We start from the raw sequence: 13,123 nt of genomic DNA, 5'->3' as shown, positions 1-13,123 counted from the left end.
CAGCCTTCAACAGTGTTAATGAGTGAACGTTATCAAAGAAGATGCCTTCTTTGGATGCTCCCTGGAGCTTTTTGTGAGACAACTGCACACTGATGTGATGGCACAAATAAGGTATGGTGCCATGGATGAGTGCTCTGATTTGATCAAAATAGGGAGAGGGGTCAGGTGTAAAGAAGAGAACACTTTTGTAAAAGTACTCCGCATGTACTTTTCTTGATGTCATGACTACACAGTAAAGTTTTACAAAGTAATGACTGACAGGTCTGTGGGAACAAAAAAGCAAATTGAGCCAGGAGATTAACAAATGCCTCTATATCCCTGTTTGTATAGCCAATACATCTTTAAATTAGGACATATAAAATTGTAAAATCACCATGTTGTCAAGGAGTATCATGTCAAGGTTTTAAGAGTAAGCAATATATCTGTGGAAGCACACAGCCGTGGCCAAATTGAAAGCTGTACTCTGATACATGAACATCTGTTGGGAGCAAAAGTCTCTCTCTGTTGTACATCTGCAAGCTATTTTTGTACCACATCAGGTATGGGAATAGTCTGCCCTAGAAAAGTGCAAACTTGTTTCTTCGACTAATGTGTCTATATTGTGATCCTTATGTGCATTAACTTTTACGGCATTTTATACATTTTCTCGGGCAAATCTGAAGTGGAATACCTTGACAACCTTGATCAGTTGCCTACCACAGAGTTCTGGGAAGGAATATACAGTAGTTTCAAGATGTATTGAAGGTATAGACCTACATATTCAAATCCTTATCTCAATGGCATACCCTCTGCTTCACAGACGTTCACCACCTTCAAAATATGTTCCAAGGATTTTAGAAGTCCGCTGCAAGTGTTTCTGAATGTCGAAGTTGCTGATTACCAAAGTTGACTATTACTGATCTCAACTTTTCCTTTTTATCCTCCAACCTAGACTTCCTTTTTGTTTATTTCACTCTTTCAGGTTAATTTCCCTCCCTGATTTCATCCATTGTCACTGTTCTTACTTTTTTCATTTGCCCTCTCTTACCCCCTCCTCATCCTTTCTATCTGTTGTCCTGCTGTGTTGTGCTGTGTCAAACAATGATAAATCTGGCCTTAAATCTAAATGCAATGACTTTAAAAAAAACATGCTATTCTCTCTGGCAGTGAGCACATCATGATAGAGTCCAAATCCTTAGGTTGGTGTTCTCATTTATTGGAATTATAACAGCCCCTTCACCTGTAATACCTTGCGGTGAGATATAGTCTCAGTGCACAATACCTTGCATGGCAGTAATCAAACAACCCGCAACCCAGGGGCTGTGATCAAATTTCAAACCTTCTTGCATTTAAGGTTCCACTATATTTATAGCTCACAACAAATTGGAGAAAAAACACGGACATTGTAGATAAACTCTTCTAGTTACCAGCTACGTTTTAGTTCGTAACAACAACAGTTCTTGTAGCAGTAAGAGAAGACATATTACGTGAATTTCCTAGATGTGTTGTTATAATAAATAATTTTCTAAAATAAATAATTCATCTTTTATTAATATTTACTATTTGTATTAAATATTAATCTTAACATTGCTAGTATCATTATTGTTAATAATATTTTCATCACTGGTTTTTATATTACTAGTAGCAGAAATCACACTAGTATTATCAATGTGCCTATTTATGACATTTTTATTAGTTATATTGTCTACACTACCACTGTTAATATAGTCAATTATATGTACCATTAGTAGTAATACTATTATCAACAGCAGTAACATTTGTATAGGAAGTTTGAAACTTGAGGTGTTTTTTCTTTGTTAAGGCACGTATAAGAAAACAAAATAGGCTTATAATTAGAAAATGTCCTCACAAGTCACCTTTAACAGTATTTACCTGTGACTTCAGGGCATTTCAGAAGCAGAAGAAGCCTTCCGTTGCTGCACTAAAAGGGTGTTTACAAAGGCACCATCTTTTTTCTCTAACTTCTCATCAAATTCCTGTTGTGTTTTGATCATTGTTTTGTTACCGCTCTGTCAGAGATGTGAATGACTGACTGAGAATAGCAAGTTGAATTCTTATTGGAAGTGCAGGCTGAGACCGGTAACTGACACCCTAGGAAATGCAACAAGTGAATCACACATTGCAAAAGGCAATGACAGTGCTCAATCCACTATGTTGGCATCAGTTGTAATTTTTGAGTGAGGATGTAAATAGGATGGCTATACAATAGCACCCAATGAATTTGGTGGCTCTCATATTGAGCTTTCTAGAAAAGTCAACAAAAAATATATATTTTTAAAGATTATTAAAGTAGGAGACAAAACCAAACATAGGGCAAATGACTGTTACACTAAACAGAAAAGCAGGTGAAATAATGGATTTAAAACAGTATTTAGAGAAAAGGGGTTGAGGAATGGGCCCAACGAGGAGAGTGATTAATGGTGGACCCACAAATTATAAGGCATAAAATAATCCCCCAAATGAATTTGCAAGTTTTCTTTGAGTTACCTGATCTAATGAAGGCACTAGGACTGTCACATTTTACCTCTGTATTGTCACATACTCCTCTTTGAAGCACAATAGCCTTATAATGTTTAGTTGGGGTTAGCTTATCTCTTTCATAACACTTAAGATAAGTAATATCCCTATGAAACCCTGCCCATTGTTTACTTACTAAAAGTGAGTTCTGATGATGTAGCTTGCTTGTAATAAGAAAACCCTTCACTAGTTACCAGTGATACTCGGTGACAGTTGAAGAGTTATAACACAACAGCCAAGTGCTGGCAAATACCTGTAAGGCTTTGTCTCTCAGAAATAGAAAGTAAGATGATAGTCTTGCTACAGCTGTGGGGGTGCTGTACTTGGTTTCATTTTCCATGAGACTACAAATGAACGAGAGGAGAAGCAAATGGTCGAATAAAAAAATGGTTCTCTTTTAGACACTTCCCTGAAATAGCATTGCGTCATGAGAGCCAGGTTCGACTATAAAACACATCTCCATTAACAAACAGCCCTGTTTCTCTCTGTTTCCAATTTTGTTTTGCTTTTACGCCTCTGAATTTCAAGCACCACTCCCCAGCACATTAAAAGCTGCTGTCATGAGTGTTCAAAAAGCTACTGCAGGACAGCCACTTATATATATTTATATACCGGCAAATGTTCTCATCGTGCTCGGTATATAAGCAGGCAAAATTGACTACATTAACATTAATTCAGAATACTTTGTTTCTCTATTTTCAAGAAAGTTTATTATGCATTCAAAGTTTATTTAAACCCTTATTTGAATATGGCTGAATCCTTCTGCACCAGGAAAACCTGTTTTTAGCTACTCTCCTATTTAGGTGAGCACTCGTACCTGACAGGGTCCAAATTGGTTTCCTACCCCACTGTGACTGGGATCTGGATGTACAGAAGGGTCCTGGAAATGGATATGAGAAGACCTCCCTTACATCTTAAAGTCAAAAGTGATTGTGCTTAGACTGTCCTTTGTTCTACCAACTATTCCTGTCCCCTGTCACATAGCTAATCTGTACTACATGGTCTTCAGTTAACACCACCCTGTTCTTCCTGGCTTAGAGGCAGGCCGCTTCCTAAGCCATGGTGGGTACCTTTCTCAGCTAAGGATGTGGATTCTGCCTCTGGAGCGAGTGGCAGAACTTTTCCACTCAAGTTGTCAATATCTGATTTCACCAATACCTCCTAGTTTGGAATTAAGTAGAAAATAACTTTGAATTGCTTTTCTAGCATTTTTACAGGCGGTGATGCAAAATTACATATTAAAATCACACTTAGGCCTTCAGCAACTGTAAGTGAAAACATTTTAAAAATAGGATGCACCACTTTTTATATTTCAGGGACCCTACATTGTTGGTCAGCAAAGTACACTTTAGAGGTGACTACTTACTGTATAAAAAATATTTTCCAACATAGCAAAAGCACTTGCCCTTGTGAGCAGTTATTGCAGTGGCCTTAAACTACAGCCCAGCCAGAGGAATAAATTGCTCCTGGCAGACATGTAATCTTGTCATATATGTGGGTTATGTAAGTGCAAACTGCAGCCCACATGTCATGGGTGCATTTTAGGCACCATCTACACTGGACTTATAGGGAAGTTAAACAGTTGGAGCAGGCAGTACCAAAGGCACACCACATATTTTAGAGGGAAAGCACAGTCACCTTACCACTGTTTAGTGGTGATAAAGCGCTCACAGTTCTACATCCATCAAAGCCATCCTGAAAAAAAATGATGGATTACAACAAAAATGATGCCATTCCATATTTGCAATCTGGTGATCTCTTGCATTAGTGGGCGAAAAAGGTCAACTTTGAAATGGTAGGGTGAGAGTGTGCCCATGGCATATATGGACTAATTATCCATGTATTATGTGGAATAATGTTCTCGACCTTATAAAGGAGTTTAGAGTTTGGCCTTGTTCTCTTTTCAGTCAAGGAGCTCCTTGGTAGCTTGCAGTATCATTATAATATATAGTAGCAAGACCTTATCCCAAAAGCTCTTATTATTATTATAATTTATAGAAGTAATGTCAGAAGTAGTTTTAATATTAGTAGTTGCAGAAGTTCAAGTAAAATTATGTAATCATAATAACATGGATTAAGGTACTCCTTAGCATGTATTATAATGATATTGAAAGTCGCTGCGAAGTACAGTGACCAATTATTATTGTTATGATTTTCACAATGATATTAGTTATTGCTGGTTCCATTTGCATAATTTTTAGTATTACCAAGATAACAATACCACCACAACTTTTACTACTACTACCTACTACTACTGCTGCTACTATTACACCTACTTCTGCTAATAATATTAATAACAGCAACAGCAGCAACAATGATAATAATTATAATTATAGTAATTATAACAATAAGTATTGTTTATACTGTCCCATCACAATTCGTGTAGGTAAGATTTTGAAGATGGAAATATTGCAGCGTGAAGCAGTGCATAAATTTCAATTGTATGATTACTCTCCTTACCACTCTAACCGTACTGGACCCTCCATGATTAGGCAGTCTGAAGCCTTTCCATTACCGCAGAGGCAATGATCCTCTGATGAATCTTTCTCTGCTAATAGGAGAGGTAGACATTAAGGTGACCAACTTCAACTTTAGCTGTCGATTGAGGACAATTAATTGACAACCAATCCACAAGTTGGAAAACAAGTTCAGATACACCGCTCTCAATACCATGCTGTAGAAATAAAGAATAGCAACAGGAAGACCCAACCTCCTGAAGAAGTTAAGTCGAGTGAGAATTATGCAAACCAAAATCTCAGCAATTGCGACACAAAACAGGTAAAGTAATACCTGATGTTCTGGCAAAGATTTCTGATTCTCCCTACAACTCATTTAAAACATTAGTCACATTCAAAATGGAAAAAACCAACAGGACTCAATAACAGACTAAGACAAGATTTAGATTAATTTGGTATTATAATAAAGAATCGAAATTTGCCTAGCATAGTAACGGTAAGTTTCAATTCTATTAAGGACACGGAGGCGAGGATTATGCTTTTCTCTCTCCGCTGTTTATTAACAGAAAACACATAGCAGCCAGAAAAGCAAAACTTGTAAAGGATATGCTATACCACTCAACACTGGGATAAACATATCTCCAAAAAACATCAAACACATGGGATAAACTACAACTCCCATCAGTCCATAAACATAGTCCTTCCATAGTGTCCACTGCGCTAAGGTAGGGCATCCATCTTGTGATCCCATCCTCTTTCTTCGCGCGAGTCACGCCAAATCAACCACGATCCTGTTTAGATTCGTTACCTGGAAGGAAAAAACAACAGCGTCAGCGCCGCAAACGTTCATAAGTGACTTGAACAAGGCAAGAAACAATCAATATGCCGACACGTCAGAAGCAAGCACTTCAAGTGTTGTTACTACACCAATACGTTAGAAGCAAGTACTTCACAGAATCTTTACTTACACCAATACGGGGAGGGATCTCCGCCAGAGAGTGGGTGGGATAATCCTCGCCTCCGTGTCCTTAATAGAATTGAAACTTACCGTTACTATGCTAGGCAAATTTCGATTCTATGTCAGGACCGGAGGCTTCAGATTATGCTTGTTTAAAGCTGACCGACCACCAAACTCGCAATATCCACCACTGGCTTGAAATAAAACCGTTTGAAAGTGGAATCCGAGGACCAATCTGCGGCACGCATTAAGTCCTCCAAACGTGCTCCCAAGGAGAAAGCTTTCGAGGCCATAGCACCTCTGGCCGAATGAGCTCCAAACTGCTTGGTATCAATGCCAGCCTCTTGCAATATCCACCGTACCCAACGGGCTATGGTGGGAGAGGATACCGCCTTATGCGGTTTTCGCAGTGCGATCAGGAGCTGCTGTTCGCCCGGAGGCCGAAGTTCTAAAGTCATATCTTCGTATGCTTTTAGGCACTGGACCACACATAGTTTGGGAACGTCCACGAAGGCCGGGTAAGATATAGATCTCGTTGCGGACTTCGTTCGACGACCCACCGTGAAGGTAACTCCATCCGGAGAGAACACTCTCGCTGAGATATCCAAAGCACGTACATCGGACACCCTCCGACACGACACCAGGCACAATAGCATGGCCAATTTTGCCGATAGTTCTTTCAGAGAAAGATATCTATTCTGTTGCCAAGAAAGGAAAAGGTTCAGGACCAAATTAACGTCCCAAAGGACAGAATACCTTGGCTCCGGGGGCAAATCAAGACGTACCCCCCGAAGGAGCCTGCACACCAGGGGATGTTCCCCAACCGGGGCACCGTCTATCTGTTCATGTGCCGCCGAAATCGCCGAGCGAACGGCATTAATCGTTCGATAGGCCAAACCACTAGTCGCTAGATCCGCCAGGAAATTCAGTACGTGAACGATTCCTGCGACCAGGGGATCCAGGTCCCGTCGAAGACACCAACGCACCCACCTGGACCACGCTGATCTATATCTCTTCGTGGTACTGCTGGCCCATGCTTTAGCCAAAAAGGAGTCAGCTGCTCCCGAAAGGCCAGGGAGCGACCAGCGTCTCCGGAAAGCCTCCATGCCATGAGGCGGAGAGAACCCTGCACTATCAGGTGATGTGGGTCCCCGTCTGGATTGAGAAGAAGATGAGGGAGCCGGGGGAGTAGGATTGGAAAATCCCAAGAAAGTTCCAGAAGAACCGGAAACCAAACTTGCGACCTCCACCACGGCGTCACCATCACCACCTCCGCCTGCTGGCGGTGAAGAAGGGCCGCCGACCTCATTATCATTGAAAAAGGTGGAAAAGCATACGGGCGCTCCTGACTCCAGTCTTGAAGGAACGCATCCGTGGCCACCGCTAGAGGATCCGGCCTCCAGCTGAAAAACCTTGGTAACTGGAAGTCGAGACGGGACGCAAACAGGTCCACCGAGAACGGGCCCCAAATGGTCTGTAGCCAATGGAACACCTGTGTGTCCAACTTCCAGAGACTCGAGTCCCGCAGGTACCTCGAGTGCCAGTCCGCCACCTGGTTTGCACGACCCGGTAGGTACTCTGCTGTCACCGAGACCTGGTGGGCTAGGCAGTAGTCCCAAAAATCCTTTGCTAAATTCGCCAAGGCTTTGGACCGAGGGCCGCCCAGGTGATTGACATAGCGCACCGCTGAGATGTTGTCCATCCGTAGAAGGACGCACGATGACGCTGAATCCTTGGTCCAGCAACGGACCGCGAAAGAACCTGCGAGGAGCTCCAGACAATTGATATGGAGACGCTGCTCCTCTGACGACCAGCCTCCGCCTGTGGAGAGATCGCCGCAACGGGCGCCCCAACCAGATCTGCTGGCGTCCGACTCTATTACTAGATCCGGAACCGACCCGAAAATCGCCCGGCCGTTCCAGGCCTCCATGTGGGAGAGCCACCAGGACATCTCCTCCTTCACCTCTTCGGACAAAGGGACCAACTGTTCGTAAGATAGACCTTTCCGAAGGTGGTACGCCTTGAGGCGCTGAAGGGCCCGATAATGAAGCGGACCCGGAAAGATCGCCTGGATGGAGGACGAGAGGAGGCCCACCACCCTGGCGATCTGACGCAGAGACGTGCGCTCCTTGGCGATCGTCTGCCGGAGTTCGTGCCTGATCTTGGCCATCTTCCGTGATGGCAGACTGAGGGAAGCCTGCACCGAGTCCACTAGGAACCCCAGGAACACCATCCTCTGGGAAGGCGTCAAGACAGACTTGTCCTTGTTGACGATGAAACCCAGACCTTGCAATAACGTTATCGTTTGGTTGAGCTGAAGAATCAGCTTGCTGGGACATTGTGCCATTAAAAGGATGTCGTCTAGATAGACGATCATTCGGATGCCCTGACTCCGAAGGACCTCCACCGCTGGATGTAACAATTTGGTGAAACACCACGGGGCCGAGGAGAGTCCGAAAGGAAGGGCTGTGAACTCGTAAACCTGGTCCCGCCAGAGGAACTGCAGGAACCGACGGTGAGGCGGGTGGATGGGCACTACCAAGTAAGCGTCCTTCAGGTCCAAACGGACCATCCAGTCGTTCGCCCGTAGGACGTCCCTGAGAAGATGGATCCCCTCCATCTTGAAATGGTTGTAAACCAACCAACCGTTGAATTCTCGGAGATTTATCACCGGTCTCTTGCCGCCATCCGTCTTTTCCACCAGGAAAATGTTGCTGCGGAAACCTGAAGGATGCCGTGTTGAACGACAGATGGCGCCTTTCTGGCACAGAGCCAAGACCTCCTCGTCGATCAACCGGGCATCCCCTTGGGAAAAAAGAATGGGCCGTGGATCCCTTAATTGAATCGGGTGATCGTAAAATTCTATGTGGAACCCACGCACTGTCTGAAGAACCCACGCGTCCTTCGTAAGTGCTGACCAGGCCTCCTGGAAGCAGGCCAGTCTCCCCCCAATCTGGACCTGGTCCGCCGGGATTACACTCACCGTGAGAATTGTTGCTGTGTGCGTCATTCCTGAAGCCGCCGCGGCCTCCTCTGAAGCGTTGACCCCTGGAGGGGTAGAAGTTAGTGTAATTAGCCGAGGAGTTGTATTGACCTCTGCCGGAGCCTTGACCCTTATTTGGTTGGTTCTGTCCACCACGGCCGGACGTGAGGCCCCTTCCACGGCCGGCCCCGCGGGAAAAACGCTGGTTAAACACCCTTTTTATGGTGGACTGTGCTCTGTCTAGGGATGAAAAGGTGGAGACAAATTTCCCCAGTTCTTTTATGAATGGATCTCCAAATAGGCCGCCCTGCGCTACTGCTCCCGCCTCTGACGAGGCCAGGTCTCCCAATTTAGGATCTAACTTAATGAGCAGCGAGCGTCTACGCTCTGTTGAAAGGGCGCAATTAGCGTTGCCCAAAAATATCACTGCCCTCTGAGCCCAATTAGAGAGAACTTCCGGTGAAATTGTGGAACCGGAAACTTTGGCCTCCTCCGCCATGTCGAGGATCTTCGTTAAGGGGCCTATTGTATCTAAAAGCTTGTCTTGGCATGACCGCCAGGAACGGTCAATGCCTTTTCGCGGGTCCTTAACAAACTTTGCCATAAAAGTAGCCATTTTCCCGTCTAACTCAGGGGTCAGGGCCACTTTGCCCTCCAGTGAAGGCCGCGGACACTCTCCCCTGAGGCAACTACGTGCCTCCTGCTCCAGTGGCTTGCGTAGACGTCCCGCCACGAACTTCGCGACTTTGTCGCCCGGTGCCCAGGCTGCCGACCTCGGATGGATAATATCGTCCGGGTCAAGCATACCTGAGGCGTCATGAGGCAACTCCGCCGCTGATCCGGACGGGCGCCACGAGCGCACTGAATCTTCGTCGTCATCCGTGTCCGCCGGGGAGAGCCCTCCCGGGGAGGAAGGGGCTGTCGCGGTCGACCCCGAAGGGCCCGGGGCTGGGAGCGACGCAGGGGTGTCAGGCTCCGTTGCCTTAGCCAGGAACGCATCCCGGAGGCGTTCAAAGGCGTCCTTATCCACCCCTTGCGACCCTCCGGAGCCACTATCCCTGCATACCTTCTTGGGGGCAGGTGGTTTAATCTCAGAAGTGGCAGGGGCCGAACCCTGGGTACCCGGTACCGTAGAGGCCAATTTAGTGCACTCCTCCACAATGCGGGCCGAGAGTCTATCCTCCATAGGCCCCACGATCTCCTGTACACACCTATAGATGGACTGATCTACAGCCTCATAAAATTCGTCATCCCCCAAGTATTGGTGGGTTTCCTCCTCCACATAATATCCCTCTGCCATGACTAAGTCCTTTAGGGCGGGGAATGAGGTTTTAGACTGGCCCAGGCACCAGCAGTGTGGGCTAACCAGAGGTTAGCAAAGGCTTTGAATATCTGGCACACCAGACAGCAAGAGGCAGCACCCCTCTGAACGCGCTGACCCTCTTAAACAAGACCGGGTCTCAAGCCGCCCCCCAGCGCGCTCACAGAACAAATATGCAAATGACGCCGAGCAAAATCGGCAAGTGCTGAACCAAATACCGCCCGCAGGCGTCAGCGCGGTAAAACCGCAAGTACAGACCCACAAACGGGCGTCAAGATGCTGGGGCAGTACAACCCTGGTCGGGCGTCACGGTGGGGCAGCAGTCGAAGGCTCTGGCGCGATCGCTCTCCTCAGCGCGGCTCCCGATGAAGGGAAAGACGCGCTGAGGAGAACGAGACGCGGCAGCGCCCTCTAGCGGCAAGCGAAACGAGCCGCAAGTCCGGGGACAGTCGCGTCAGGGGCGAAACGTCCCCGCGACAAAGGCAAGAAAACACGGGCTCTGCAAGGGAAACAATTTGAAAACCCCCACAACAAGAGCCCACACAATTTACAATAACACACGCAGTACCAAACCCCAAAACGCTCTCACTACACCCAAAACGAGGGAGAGAACAGGGAAGGCACTTAACTGGCTGCGTAGCAGCGAAGAAAGAGGATGGGATCACAAGATGGATGCCCTACCTTAGCGCAGTGGACACTATGGAAGGACTATGTTTATGGACTGATGGGAGTTGTAGTTTATCCCATGTGTTTGATGTTTTTTGGAGATATGTTTATCCCAGTGTTGAGTGGTATAGCATATCCTTTACAAGTTTTGCTTTTCTGGCTGCTATGTGTTTTCTGTTAATAAACAGCGGAGAGAGAAAAGCATAATCTGAAGCTTCCGGTCCTGACATAGAATCAACATCCATTAGAATAAGCAATTTCCTAAGGACTTTAGTCAAGAATATTACAGCTTGCATCAATGCACCAAACATTTAAGCAATCTTTAGAGGATGTTGTTACAGAGTTACAGAGCCCAACTAGCCTATCAGGCAAAAGGATTGTTCAAGGTCTAACAGCTCAGGTCTTACGAAAAGGGAGGGATTCGGCCTTATAGTCCATTAGGGGCAAGTACATTAGCATATAGCTAAAGATATCATGGAAATTAATAAATAGAAATGGTTCAGCAAAAAAGGTCTCAGTCCATCAGCTACCGATTGTAGCATCGACAAACAGTCCATAGCAAAAGATCGATAAGCATGTTATCTGGATCTCAAGTAGGAGAAATCAGCATGGCGGTTGTTGACCCTCCTCTGGGTCTTCTTCTTTTATAGAATTTTAGAAAAGACCGGTGGCATACAATCACACCACCATCAAAAGACTATCACATGTCCTGTTCACATCATGTCACCTGAGATGTTTGAAACATCAGGCTAGTTTTCCAAGGTAGTCATGAGAAACTAAAGTTTGTGAGTCCAAACATGCCTAACATTGTGGGAAAAGAAATACAAAGTTGTGACTTATAGCCACAGCTGAAATTCTATTCCCACAGGAATATTTCACTGTGAACTTCAAACAAACATTGAAGAAAGTCAGGATGTAGCCATGTCCAGGATTAAACAAGCAACATTTTACTTGCAAAGAATGATCCATTTTATTAAATCAGGGAAAATGTCAGCACTAAAAAAAACATTTCATGAAGGCCTTTAAGTTAGCATCACATGTTTAAATTAAATAAGCTTAAACTTTGCTTCAAATATGATGAAATGAAATAACTTCAAGAGAAGAATATATACAGATATAAAGAACTTTTACAAACTATTACGATATAGAAATGGCTAACGTTAGAAATACCCTACCACAAAAATTTACGAAATTCCTAATTAATGCACGTTTAACAAATTTCGTTTTGCTAGAATCGTTTCTAAGATTTCATAAACTATAAGGTCTCTAGTATCAATGTTCAAAATCTCAAGCTTGTACTTCATGGGTACACCATTTTGGGCTGACTTTTCTAACTATTGCATTCTCAGCAAAAAGCATAAAAATCACTAGGCCTCTTCACATGTTCTCTGGTCAGGTTACAAAATGATTGAGTGTTTCCTCAATAGGACAGACATACTCAAGTCCAGTACTTTTTGCCCCAAATTGGCCAGATAATGGTCAAAACTTAATATTTTGCAGTGGATAGAAGCACTATAGGCCTTATGGTTCCCACAAGATGGGGACGCCTATGCTGTGTATAGGGCATTTGAGGATTGCATTGAGTCATTTTTAGAGACTCAGATCCCAAGAAAAATGCTGACGTCCCACCGTACTAGGACAAATGTCACCTGGGTTATACCTGAAATTAGAGAGTTAAAGAAAATATATAAGAGGGAGGAAAGGAAATGGAGGCTGCATTTTGGTGAAGAAAAGAAGGTAATTCACAAAAAAGCTTAGGGAAATCTATCAGTACACAATTAGGAAAGCTAGGCTAATGAACATTGCTGATAGAATCACCTGGTCTTCACATGCCTCCAATGAAATCAACACGATTGTAAAGTCCTTCCTGAAACCTAAAGTTGCAAGATAAGGCTCCCTCTCTTCCAGCGAACGTTATGATGAGCTTGCCAACTATTTCATTAGTAAAGTTATATGTATGACTCTGTGAAAAGTAACCTTGATCAGGAACCGCATCCAGCTACTAATGGCTATAATACAGTTAGTAAAGATACTCCAACCTTTTCAGTATTTCTAGAGTTAAACAGCAATGTTATTTGGGAAGTTGCAAAGACAATTACATCCTGATCCCCCTTGGGCTCCGACCCAATAGAAATTTTGCTCAAAAGAGGAGAGATCATTTTATCAGCCCTAACTAACCTATATAATCTTTTCCTGACAAAGGACTAGTCCCTGAACGCTGG

General features: G+C 44.4%; 1 protein-coding gene across 1 annotated transcript in view; it reads left to right on the top strand.

Annotated features, from left to right (window-relative positions):
• The window catches only part of TENM1 (teneurin transmembrane protein 1), a 1,826,288-nt gene that overhangs the window by 1,215,620 nt on the left and 597,545 nt on the right, over positions 1–13,123 (top strand). The window lies entirely within an intron of this gene.

Source organism: Lissotriton helveticus, chromosome 4_1 (genome assembly GCF_964261635.1).
Source record: "Lissotriton helveticus chromosome 4_1, aLisHel1.1, whole genome shotgun sequence".
In the NCBI taxonomy this organism is placed as follows: domain Eukaryota; kingdom Metazoa; phylum Chordata; class Amphibia; order Caudata; family Salamandridae; genus Lissotriton; species Lissotriton helveticus.
Note: the sequence above shows the minus strand (reverse complement) of the source record. Positions and strands in the feature narration are given on the sequence as shown.